Raw genomic sequence first — 13,353 nt, 5'->3', positions numbered from 1 at the left:
AGTAGTTATGCAACCAGTAAAAGAAGGAACATCACCCACAAGACCTTATTGGACTCAGAACAAAAAAGGAAAAACATGAAAAGAAAAGAAACACATCATCTAAATTCTTAGTATCGGAAATCAAGATGTGTCCTGTACATCAAAGAAAACCATGAAGCACAAGCCTGAGGAAATCACTTAATACATATTAAACAGATGAGAGAATGTTATTTAAAATTGATAAGGAGGCTACGTCTGACAAGAAAATCAATTCGATTTTTCTTCATTCTTTCAAAGAGAGAACTTACTTGGGCTGATATGTTATTTTATGTGTATATTTCCCAGGTTTATTGAGGTATAATTGACAAAACTGTAATGATTTAAGGTACACAAATAGTAATATACATATAGATTGTAAAATGATTACTACAATCAAGTTAATTACACACCCATCACCTCACATAATTACCATTTTTTTGTATGTGGTGAAAAGGCTTAAGATGTACTCTCTTAGCAAATTTCTAGCTTACAATAGGATGTTATTAACTGTAGTCTTTCTAGCTGACAATATGTGTTATTAACTGTAGTCTTATGCAGCACATTAGATCCTAGAACGTATTCATTGTATAAATGAAATTCTGTACCCTTCGACCATCACCTGCTTACTTCCCCCTCACCTCAGTCCCTGGCAACCACAATTCTGCTCTCTGTCTCTGAATGTTGTTGTTGTTGTTGTTGTTGTTATTGTTGTTATTATTATTATTATTATATCCCACATATAAGTGAGATCATAATAGTTTTTGTTTTCTCTGGCTAATTTAACTTAGCATAATGTCTTTCAGGTTCATCCCTTATTGAAAATGGCAGGATTTCCTTCTTTCTAAATGGCTGAATAATATTCCTCTGTGTTTGTGTGTGTGTGTGTGTGTCTTTGTGTGTGTGTGGTGTGTGTATCACATTTTTTATCCATTCTTACATCAATGGACATTTAGGTTGCCTCCATTATGACTATTATGAACAGTGCTACAATGAGCATGGGATTGCTGATATCTCTTTGAAATACTGATTTTGTTTCCTTTGGCTATATACCCAGAAGTGATATTGCTGGGATATAAGGTGGTTTTACTTTTTTTTTTTTTTTTTTGAGGGGAACCTCTGTATTATTTTCCATAGAGGCTGCAGCAATTTACATCCCCATCAACAGTGCACAAGATTTCCTTTTCTCCATATTCTCAACAATACGTGTTATACTTGTCTTTTGATAATAGCCGTCTTAAGAGGTGTGAGGTGATACTTCATTGTGGTTTTGATTTTCATTTCCTTGATGGTTAGTAATGTTGAGCACTTTATCAGGTACCTGCTGTTCACTTGTATGTGTATTTTAAAGAGATGATTAGTCAGTTCCTTTACTCATTTTTAAATTGGATTATTTGTTTTTGTTTTTGTAGTTGAGTTGTATGAGTTCCTTATATATCTGGAACTTAACCCCTTTTCAGATTTGGTTTGCAAATATTTTCTCCCATGCCATAGGTTGCCTATTCACTCTGTTGATAGTAACCTTTGCTATACAAAAGCTGTAGCTTGATGTAGTCTCATTTATTTATTTTTGCTTTTGTTGCCTGTGCTTTTGATGTTATATCCAAAAAATCATTGCCAATGTCAGTGTCAAGGGACTTTTTACTTCTGTTTTCTTCTAGGAATTTTACAGTTTCAGGTCTTATGTTTAAGTCTTTAATCCATTTCAAGTTAACTTTTGTTTGTGGCATGTGATAGGGATTCAGTTTCATTCTCTTATTTGTCTATCCATTGTACATTCTTTATGTGGATATCTAGTTTCCCCAATACAATTTACTGAAGAGACTATCCTTTCCCTATTGTGTATTTTTGATGTCCTTGTCAAAGATTATTTGAATTAATATGCATGGTTTTATTTCTGGGCTCCTTATTTTACTCTGTGTCAGTTTTTGATGTCAGTACCAGCAATCATATTGCTTTGATTATTATAGCTTTGTAATATATTTTGAAATCAGGAAATGTGATGCCTCTAGCTTTGTTCTTTTTTCTCAAGATTGCTTTGGTTAGTTGGAGTCTCTTGTGGTTCCATACAAATTTTAGGAATTTTTTCTATTTATGTGAAAAATGCCATTAGAATTTTGATAAGAATTGCACTGCATCTGTAGATTACTTTGGGTAGTATGGGTATTTTTAACAATATGAATTATTCCATCCACAAACATAGGCTATCTTTCTATTTGTGTCTTCTTCAATTTTTTTTATCACCAATGTCTTATAGTTTCAGTGTACAAGTGTTTTACCTCATTGTTTAAATTTATTTCTAAGTACTTTATTATTTTTGATGCTATTGGAAATTAGATTGTTGCCTAATTTCTCTTTCACATAATTTGTTGATAGTGTATAGAAGAGCAATTGAAATTGTATGTTGATTTTGCATCCTGCATCCTTATTGAATTAATTTATTCTAACAGTATTTTGGTGGAGTCTTTAGGGTTTTCTATATCTACGATCATGTCATTTGCAAACAGAGACAATTTTACTTCTTTCTGATTATCATTCAACTCTAATGTTTCCTTGTTGATTTTCTGTCTGGATGATCTATCCATTGTGGAAAATGGGGTATTGAAGCCCTCTACTATTATTTTATTACTGTTTATTTCTCCCTTCAGAGCTCATAGAATTCATTGTTTGATTTTGTACAGAATTTTATAAATGAATAATTTTTATAATCTCATTGTTCATATGACTGTGCTTTTGAATGTTGCTCTATTAAAGATTTTCACCTTTTCTGGTTATACGCATGCTGTTTTTGAGGTAATTCTAGACATATGGATAATACTAAGAAATAACTTGTCATAATGCTTTTTTTTTTGATGATTTTAGTAACTTTACAAAATGTTCTAGAAGGAGTTTTGTAAGCTGTTCATATAAGTAAAAATATAAAAGATTCTCAGTAAGCCAGAGCCCTATCTCAGTATCCCAAATAGAAAGGACATACCATGACATTCTTGAAAACCAGAATGTTCCACCTGTAAAAATGAGACCAGATTTAATGAATCACTGAAGAGTGACCCAGAGTTATCCTCATGAACAATATATTGACAGTTGAACTAAGTGGAGATGATCCTGGCAGAATTATCTTTAATTCTCTTAAGTACAGGACAGAGTGGAAATTAAAGGCATTTATACAAACCATGCTGTAGAAAACTACTGGACTCAACATGTGGTTATACAATATTGAAGGTGAACAAGAACACAAGCCAACAAGAACATTTAACAGAAAGTATATCTGGAATAGTCAGTTGCATCCACCTGCATGGGAGACAGTTCCAACAACAACCAAAGTACAGAATGTATACATCATAGTAAAAGTTTTACACACAAAAATTGAAGGAAAAATGAAATAAAAATACTCTAAAAATTGAGGCATTCAATTCGAAGCCTGGGTGACTAAATTTTTCATTCATTTAACCCTTCTGGGGAAAGTGTTGGGAGAAAATAATTCTATAAATTTTAAGCAAGTATCTAAGAACTGTATGATGCTTCACTGAGGTCACTGGATCCTAGAAATACTTTAGCAACTGTACTCACACAGACTATTTCACAGCCAGATATTTCACTCTTTATTTATATATCTTCAACATTTCATTTGGATTCAGTTTATCATCATTATGCTTGCTAGTCAACCTCATAAAGATCCCTCAGACATAATTATAGTTATACTTGATATTTATCTTCCCACTTCCTGCAGACTTTACATATGTGTCTACCTAGTTTATATCCATGCTCAGGAAGTTGACATTTTCCATGGCAATGATATTAATCCTTATGCCTGTACAATGACATTTATGTACAAGTCTCAAATTATTTCAATTAATCTTCTCCTTGCCTCTGCTAATTGCTGAAAATAATTTCACAAATTTATAGAATGAAATTACAATAAATTCATAGTACTCAACTTCATGTACACTTTACTGTTTAACTGCAAATCATAATGTTTTTCCAAATTGGCAGCTCTGCATCTCTCCACAATTTCTTTTCTAAACCTTCTGTGTGTTCCTCACAACCTCCTTAGATCATCTCATTTCCCACTACACAGCAAAAATAGAGGATATCAGAGGGACTCTTCTCTTTACATCTAACCATATTTTTGTTATATCATTTAAATAAAATCTAATATTTCCTATTATTTTCACAACCTTTCCTACACCCTATCTGATCTCAGTTTCATTTTCCTTTTACTTCATGTAGGGTAGAGGGTGTGTTCATTCCCTTTCTTCTTTTTTGAATATTTGAAAAATTGAGAACATACACAGGAACTGGAAGATGATCAGGTAATATACCAGTATTATTATTTGCACAGTTTGATTGGACAACTTGCTGGAGCTTCTGACCATATTAACAGATGAAGTCTCTGACTGACCATCTTTGCAACAGACCTCAATCTGGTTGTGTAATGAGCCCCATATGCTAGAATAAAAAATTACCCAATTTATATAGTCTTCCTAAAACAGAAAGATCCAAATTTGGAGGAAAAAACACAGTAACACCAGGTATTAAATTTCCAGAGAAAAATATACACCAATTGACTTTTTAATGGGAAATTTAAAAATACACATTAATTACTAACCTTCGACTTAGACATCTCCTGCTGGAAACAGTATTGCTGCAGTATAATCACCACAGTTGAACTGAAACCAAGCCATTTTTCAAATGTGCCTGGAGTTGCCAGATTTAGCAAAGAGAGGTTCGAGAGCCCAGTTAAACTTGAATTTCAGATAAACAACAAAATGACTTTTAGTATAAAATTTGCAATTGCCTGAGACACACTTATACTGAAAATGATTTTTTGTTTATCTGATATTCAAACTTAACTGTATTTTTAATTTTTTGAATGTGTGCTATTTTGCAAATAAATAAATAATAACACTTCACTGAATCACATCTTCCAAAAGCCCAGGAAAAAAAAAAACAACACAGAACCATAATCACACCTATATAACATATGTAACACAAGGGTCACAGAATCCCAAGTAAGATATTGAACTCAGAAGCAAAGAGATAGTACAATATAGACCCATATTGTTGCGAAGAGCCAAAAACCATCACAAATACAGCAACTTTTGGTGTTAAGAATAAAGGGAGGAGATGGAGTACATATCAAAAAAGGAGAAGGAAAAGAAAATTTTTCTTAATTTTATATGCATAGAGGACATCTGGATTTTGTTGAGGTTTATGTTTTGTAACATAAACTCAAGAAAGAACAATATCTCATCAAGAGGTATCTTAATCTATCCAGGCTGTTATAACAATACCACAGACTACATAGCTTATAATAACAGAAATGTATTCCTCACATTCTGGAGACTAGAAGTCCAAGATCAAAGTGCCAGCATGGTTGAGTTCTGCAGAAGACTTGTTCTGGGTTGCAGACTGCTGACGTCGTGCTGTGTCCTCACATGGTGGGAGGTTCAAGGGAACTCTCTAGGGCCTCTTTTATAAGAACATTATTCTCTTTCATGAGGACTCTGCTCTCATAACCCAATTATCTCCAAAAGGCCCTCCTAATACCATCAAATTGAGCATTAGTATTTCAACACGTGGATTTTGGGAAGACACAAACATTCAACCAGTGAGTGAGTAATTGTGGAAACATAATTACATATTTTGAAGGGAAAATATGCCTACGAATGCTAGTAGCTATCATGTGAAATGAGCCTGCCATCTTGAAAACTGGAGAAAATTTCAATATTGGCAATCCCATTCCAGCTTCCAGATTTCATTTGAGAGTTCTTTCTTCATCTTAGTGTCTTTAATGCATGTTTTCACATATTTAATTTTATTTCTCATTTTGAGGGCTGTGTCTAAGTCCTCAATATATTGAATATACTGAGGGCTCTACCTAGTTAAAAGAAAACTGAGCTCTGAATTTTAGAGTAAATATTTGTAGTAAAATTCATGGGATATCTTTTATTAAATCCTAATCTATGTTTCCATCTTGTTTCTCCATCCCCAGCAAAGTACCAATGCAATAACAATTTACCCTCCTCACTGTTTACTGTTGCCCCTTGAAAAATCTCCAAATCCAGTATGTTTAATAATATAAATGATGTTTACACTATGTTCTTAGTCACATTAAGACTGCTCAAGATCATTATATCTTAAAATGTATGCATTTACACCTTCAATAATAGAGCTAGTATAGAAACTATTTATGAAAATATTCAAGATGATATAGAAGCTAGAGGTCAGAAAGGATTCCCTTAGCTACATTTCAAGTATAGGTTGATGTCTGGTGATATTATTTATTAACAAACATCTATTCAAATAAGTAACTATGCCACATTTTTGTAGGATAAATACAGATCTTTTTTAACAGAATTCAAAATCAAAATCCCTGTCTGTTCAGTAAAAGAGGCTGTCAAGTAGAAAAGATTTTATTACTAGTATACTAAAGGTCTTTGAAGTTTGTTTTCAAGAGAGAGCTTATTATTTTGTATGTTTTATATGTTGTATATTTGTTTATTTTATTTTAATTTTCCCACAACAGAAAGATCAGGCAGTGGAATTATAAAGTCTCGCAAGGCTCACCCACTGTGCATTGTGGTTTTCTAACCAGTGTACTAAGCATATTGATCCACTGAAGACGCTAAAGAATCTCCTTAAGTACAGGTATAATGAGCACCACACAGAAGTTTCCTTTGTGATTTCTCACTGGGAAATTTCAGAAATAATTAGTGCCACTGAAATACTGTAGAACAGACTCAGACCTCTAGTTATATTATGAATTAGAAATGAGAGTTACTACATTAATCAAAAAGAGAATAAAACATTAATAAATCCTTGGGACATTTTTACTTATCTCCAATTATTTCCTTTAGAACATTGCTTGATACTCAGGTATAAATAGTGCTACTGCCTGTAGCAGTGCAGGCTCTCTCTTCTCGTGCCCACTGCTCTTACAACCTCTTTATTCCTTCAATTACAGGAAATGTCTATTTCTTCTGCCTGTAAGATTTTTGCTGCCATTTTCTACCAGGTTCTGACCACTAGTGCTCCTCTCCCTCTGAACCTAGTAGAAATTGTTTATGTTTCTTATGGCCAGCCATTTTGGGGGAAAATTACAATGGAGATTTTGTCCTAAAAACATTCTGCTTTGCTTTCTTTTTTCCTTTATTCTTGAGGAGGGGGAAGGGAGAAACAAGTTGAAAGATATTCAGCTGTGTTAAGAGTAGACTATGTCCATATATTATGAATGGTCACAGTGGCTAATCAACAGATATCATTTCTCTCATGTCTCTAGCTCAAGTGTATATTAGAAGGATCTCCTCAAACCCTTTCAGTGTCGTTAGACATAAAAGGAAGAGCAAATGTAGTTGGTGTTTTTAACATTAAAACAGGTGAGGGAGTAAACCAGCTGCATGTTTCCTGGGGTAATTATAAGGCCTATACCACAAAATCTTGTCTTGGCTTTTCTTTTGTTAAACTCAATCTCAAGCTCCCAAACCTAATATTTAATATTTGGTAGAATCTATAAATTTATGGTTCTATTTGATAGGAAATAATCACATACTCTGAAATAAAAGTTAAGTGTAATAATTCCTATGATTACAAATTCTCAGAATGTTCCACCTTCCTCTGAGCAAACTGAAGTGATAAACTCATTTTATAAAACTGAAACAACTGTGATTGTGTGTGTGTGTGTGTGTACACATGCATGCAAGCCACAATAGGATATGCCTGATTATAATGCCTTACTTAATTGATTATTGCAATATCTGATTTCTGGTTCTAAGGATAATGGTTTATGAAAAGTAAAGGACTGTAAACCTCTTAGAAGACCCCAAGAAAACCTACTAATCAAGCAAAGCTAAGTTTATTAGGTCTACTGCAATAAGGGAAAATGAATCTTAAGTATATTCTTATAGTATCTCAAAATGTGGAAACTGAAGGAAGATATTTATAGGGTTTTAGGGCTCAGGATGTTTGTTAAATAATAGTTTTGTGTTGGTGAGCAGAGTGAGTCTTGCAGACCTTGATGAGTAACCTGTGATTGTGATCCAAAAGCAATTTAATTAACTCACAGACGTTTTCCAGAAGCAAGTATTTTTGTAACGTATTAACTACATTATTACTGTTCATTCTTGGTATTATTTAACATAAGGGCCAATATAAATTATTGTCTCAGAAATGATGTTTTAAGAAAATAACAGGAAAGTTTATGTCTTCATAATATTTTTGTCACAGAGAAAAGACAGTCATTTTAAGCACAAATGAAAATAACACAAAAACAACAACAACCAAAACAAAACAAACTACCACTACCACTATGAAGAAAAGAAAACAAACCTTATCAGTACTAGCATGTGTGTGGTTAGCTCTTAAGAAGGCTTTTGTTTCAAAAAAGATTGAATATTCTTTTTTTTTTAAGTGTGGTAAAAAACATAACAGACAATTTACTATCTTTCTAATATGAGTTTTTTGTTTTAAATTATTTAATTTTCCTATATAATAGTTAAATACTTTAATAAATGTAGGGAAAAATAGCCTTTTCTATTACCACTGAATCAATTGCAGTAATTGCCAGCAGCCATTTGCATCCTGGGAACAGAGACAAAACATATCTCTCTCGCCATTGCACCCCCAGTACACAGCTGGATACACAGAAGGAGCGCATCATTTTTTAAATGAATATGTAAGTACTTAAGTATTATGTCTTCTGGTCCTGCATTTATGCATGATTTTCAACTAGGAAGTAATACTTTTGAGTCACATCATACACTGCTTTTAACAACCCTATATGCACTAAGACCTGGCCAATACATATCAGCTTTAACGTGGCAGAAATATCATTTCTCCAGGGTGACATATGCTCTATATTTCCTGTACAGTTCAAGACCTTGAGGAATCTTTATAATTCTCCCTAAATTATTTCAATAATCACACAATTTATAATAATAGAAATCCCAGATAATTCATATAAACTCTTCCCTTTTAATCATCTTCTAGAAAATAAAAAAAAAAATGGGAAAATCTTTAGTGCTTTCATTCATGCCACTAAACCCTCATAGAATAAAAGAAGACAACTGTTGATTATTAAGTGTTTCTCAAGTCTGATCACACACACACACACACACCCCACTGTCACCACCAGTAAAAACGTATGCTGTCATCACCATCCTCACCACATATTTAAGAGGCAATCTGAGTATGTTAACAGAGTAAGTTAGTATAATTTAATAAATAAACCAAAAATAAGCAATGGCTTAAACAAAATAGAAGTTATTTATATACTTATAGTGGGGTGAGCAGTTTCAGTCAGAAGACTAACCGTAAGGCAGTTACTGAGAATGCAGTTGTTGAGGTACCAAGGTCCATTCCTAATGTGATTCCACCATCCTCAGTGTTAAACTCTTTCACTTCTAGCCATAGAAGGTAAAGGGAGTGTAGATGGAAACACATTTTTCTTAAAATCCGTGATCTGGAAATGGCATATATCCTTTGTGCTCACATGATGAAGGCTGAATTCACTCACCTACTATAATGGAGGAAATTCTTCAGTTAGACTCTGGGTTTACTCTTTGGAAGGAACACTTTTGTGCACCTTTCTCTATTACCTCCATCCTGCTCTAAGGGAACTGATTCTCATTTGTTGTCCTCCATGACCACGTCTGAAATTCTGACAGCACATTCCAGAATATTTCCTCTTTGTGAGCTATAGAGTTCACACAGCCCTCCTAAGGCTGTCTGTCTGTCTACTATCAATCATCTTGTTCAAGATGCTCAAAGGTTATTTTTAAGCTTTGCTCATGGTTTCCCTGGCAATGCTATTTTCTGTGCAACTGTAAAACTGACTAGAATCATCTGTCTCCAGGCATTTCCAGTCAATTCTACTCGATTCCCAGTTCCTGTAGCAACACTTAAGATTATTTCCTTTTCACTGTTCTCAAGTTTGCTTCATTTCTTTATCTCCTTACCTCTTTCTCTGCTTACATATGCCTACATTGCAAACATCTGAGATAAATAGGATTGTGGGAAGATACCACATTTAATCCATTTTTTTCCTATAGAGTGAAAAAAATCTTCGTTTAACTGAAAAAATTTAAAACAATGGGCTTTTTTGCTCAAAGTCTATTTTAATCTTCTTTCCTCCGTTTTTGGATCCAAAAGCATCTTTTTCAAACCTCTGAAGCTACAATTCTGGACTCTCCTTCTCCACTTCATTCCTGCTCATAGAAAAGACAGTTGTCACTTTAGTCGTCTCTTTGATACAACTCTTCCAAATCAAGAGGTAGTAATCAATGCACACTAATATTCTTTCTGATTTCAGCTTCTAGAATTTCAGACAAGTTGGCACTTATTCTGGCTTTCAGGTTTTCAGAAGCAAACATGTTATTACATATTTTACCACTACATTGCAGGTAATTTCATTTTTCAGCTTCATTAATCTATTTCTTCACTCTCTGCTGCTGAGCAATGCCACATATTTTGTTACTGCTACTGCAGGATCCCACATTAAATCATAGGATTTTGTATTACTTAAGGTAGACATGACTGTAGTAAAAAATAAGCACATGTGTATACTGACTGCAACATAACAGAGTATATTCTCACTCACATAATAATTTGGTGCAGATGTTCCTCCTACGTGGAGTAATTTAATATCCCAAGCTCTTTTTGCAGAAAGCTCTCCTACATGTGGCAATTCATAGGCTAAACCTCTTACTATCTTGCTATTCTTTCACCCAGAGGATGAAAATATTCTTTTCATTATTTTTAGGTGAAAAATTACATTGCATAAATACTTTATTTTTCCTAAAAATGTCTTGTGTACACAGTAATGTATGTTCATATCTTCTCATTCTCCACTGAGTACAACTTAGTCATATGGAACACTTAATTATAGGAAGAAGTGGGAAATGTGATACCTGTGAACTAAAGTGTGGTAGTGAGCCTTCCAAATGCTTCCCAATGATCTGTGCCTCATGATATTTACACCCTTCCTAATCCACTCCCCTTCTGTGAGGGCTGGACCTAGGGACTTGCTTCCAACAAATTCAATATGGTAAAAGAAACCAGGTAACACTTCAGAGATCACCTTATAAAACACCCTCTTTTGTCTTGTTTGCTCTCTCGCTCTCTCTTTTGCTCTCCCAACTTGCTTTCTTTGATGAAGCAAGCTGTGATGTTCTGGGCTATACTGTGGAAAGCTCTTCCTGGAAAGGAACTAAGGGTGTCACCCTGTCAACATCCCAGTGGGAACTCGGTCATGTCAACAGCCACACAAACAAGCTTATTAAAAGCAATCTCTGCCTCTATCGAGAAGACAGCTGTAGCCTGCCAATACCTTGACCGGGGCCTTGTGAACGACTCACAGCCAGAAGATTCAGAGAACCCACACACACATTACTGACCAACAGAAACTCTGAGAAAATAGTATTTGTTGCTTTATTTCTTAATTTTGAGGTAATTTGTTATTCATCAGGAAAATCAGGAAAAAGATATTTGATGAACACCAAGCAGTGTCTGCCATAGGCATAATGAATTTTGGACATAGGGTAAATTATTTTTAAAGAATGTCTTAGTATTAGTGCTATTCAGGATGAGATAATATGTATATATAAATTGTACTTGATTTTACTTATATTCTCTTACAATGAAGAAAACATGTTTTGCAGCTAAGAAATAGGACAATAATGTTTCTTTGTGAATATACATTTCTTATTCTGTTCCTCTCACTTAATAATGCTATATTGTTTTTTTGTTCTACAATATTACATTTTAAAAAATTGCCTTAGCTACTATGATCACATTTATTTGACCCTAAAGTAAATCAATTAGATCTGCTACTATTCAACTTCATATGAATGAAATCATTCTGAGTGGTTCTTTCAGTCTTCTCTTCTAAAATTATGTTTGAATGTTTTGATCTATTGTGGCAATTCACCCATTTGTTGTCATAGAATTTCATTATATTATTCTATAAATAGTATAACCATTCTACTACTGGTGTGAATTTAGATTGGCCCCACTTAAAGATATAATGGATAATGCTTGTTTAATGCACATATGTACAATTTGTTTAGTGTAGATAACCAGGAATGGAATATAGGGTCATGGATATGTGCATCTTCAAAATATTAGATAATGCTAAACTATTTTCCAAAGTGATGAGGTCAATTTGCATTTTTATGATAACCTATGAGAGTTTTGTTGTTCTTCATTTTCTAAACACTTAGTGTTCTGGTTATCTCTTGCTATACAACAAATCACTCTAAAGCATAGCAGCTAAAACAGAAAGTATTTTATTATGTAAAAAAGTTCACAGCTGCGTATGTCTCATGTGATTTATCCCAACTAGATAATCAGTCTTTGAGGATTCATTTTGAAGGCTCCCTGTATCAGTCCATTTGTGGTGCTATCACAAAATACTATAGACAGCCATCTATAAAGCATTCATCTTATGATAATTTAAGCTGTATACTTTCCTCTGAGTATTTTATTCCTCAATAAAATTAAAAAATAAAATAAAGCATAAAAACTAACAAATATGTAATAGAATTCTATTTATAAAAATTTAAAAATCAAAATATATTTAAAATAATGTCATAAAGAGAGATTATGAGATGTTTGTGCATTGTCAGAAGCAATATATAAGAGAATTCAATTTTCCCCAAATTTATCTAAAGATAGAAGTTACCTCAGTAAAATTCCTACCAGGCAATTTTGTTTGTTTTTGATCTTTGATAAACTTAAAAAAACAAAACTATAATATACAGAAATAAAAATGAAAGCCAAGACACTCTTAAAGAAAAAGAACAAGTTAGGAGGACCTCCTCTAGCAGATATAATAAAAGATAAAACTACAGTAATTAATTCAATATACAATTATAGACCAGTAGGGCAACTGAACAAATAAAAAGGGTCAGAAGCAATCTCACACATAGTTTTGGGAAATGTAATTAAAACTAAAATCTCCTTCTAACTCAGAAAATCTCTCCAAAAAAGTAGAAGAGAAAGAAAGCAATTTTATTTTTAAATAACCCTTGAAACAGAATGTGACATGCACTATAGGCAATCCACTAAGAAACTGCAAAGGCAAAAAAAAGTCTCATCTTTTTAACAGCCAAACAGAATGCAACCCAGACCATAGCAATAAAATAAATACCACAATACAGTGAGTCACACAAATTTTTTGGTTTCTCAGTACACCTGAAAGTTATGTTTGCAGTATACTTGTAGATTAAGTGTGCAATAGCATTGTGTCTAAAAAATGTAAAAACTTAATTAAAAATAGTTTATGCTAAAAAATGCTAATCATCATCTGAGTCTTCAGCAAGTCATAGTGTTAACATCAAA

This window comes from Camelus dromedarius, chromosome 13, assembly GCF_036321535.1.
Source record: "Camelus dromedarius isolate mCamDro1 chromosome 13, mCamDro1.pat, whole genome shotgun sequence".
NCBI lineage: Eukaryota > Metazoa > Chordata > Mammalia > Artiodactyla > Camelidae > Camelus > Camelus dromedarius.
The sequence above is the reverse complement of the archived record's forward strand: the minus strand, read 5'-3'. Positions refer to the sequence as shown.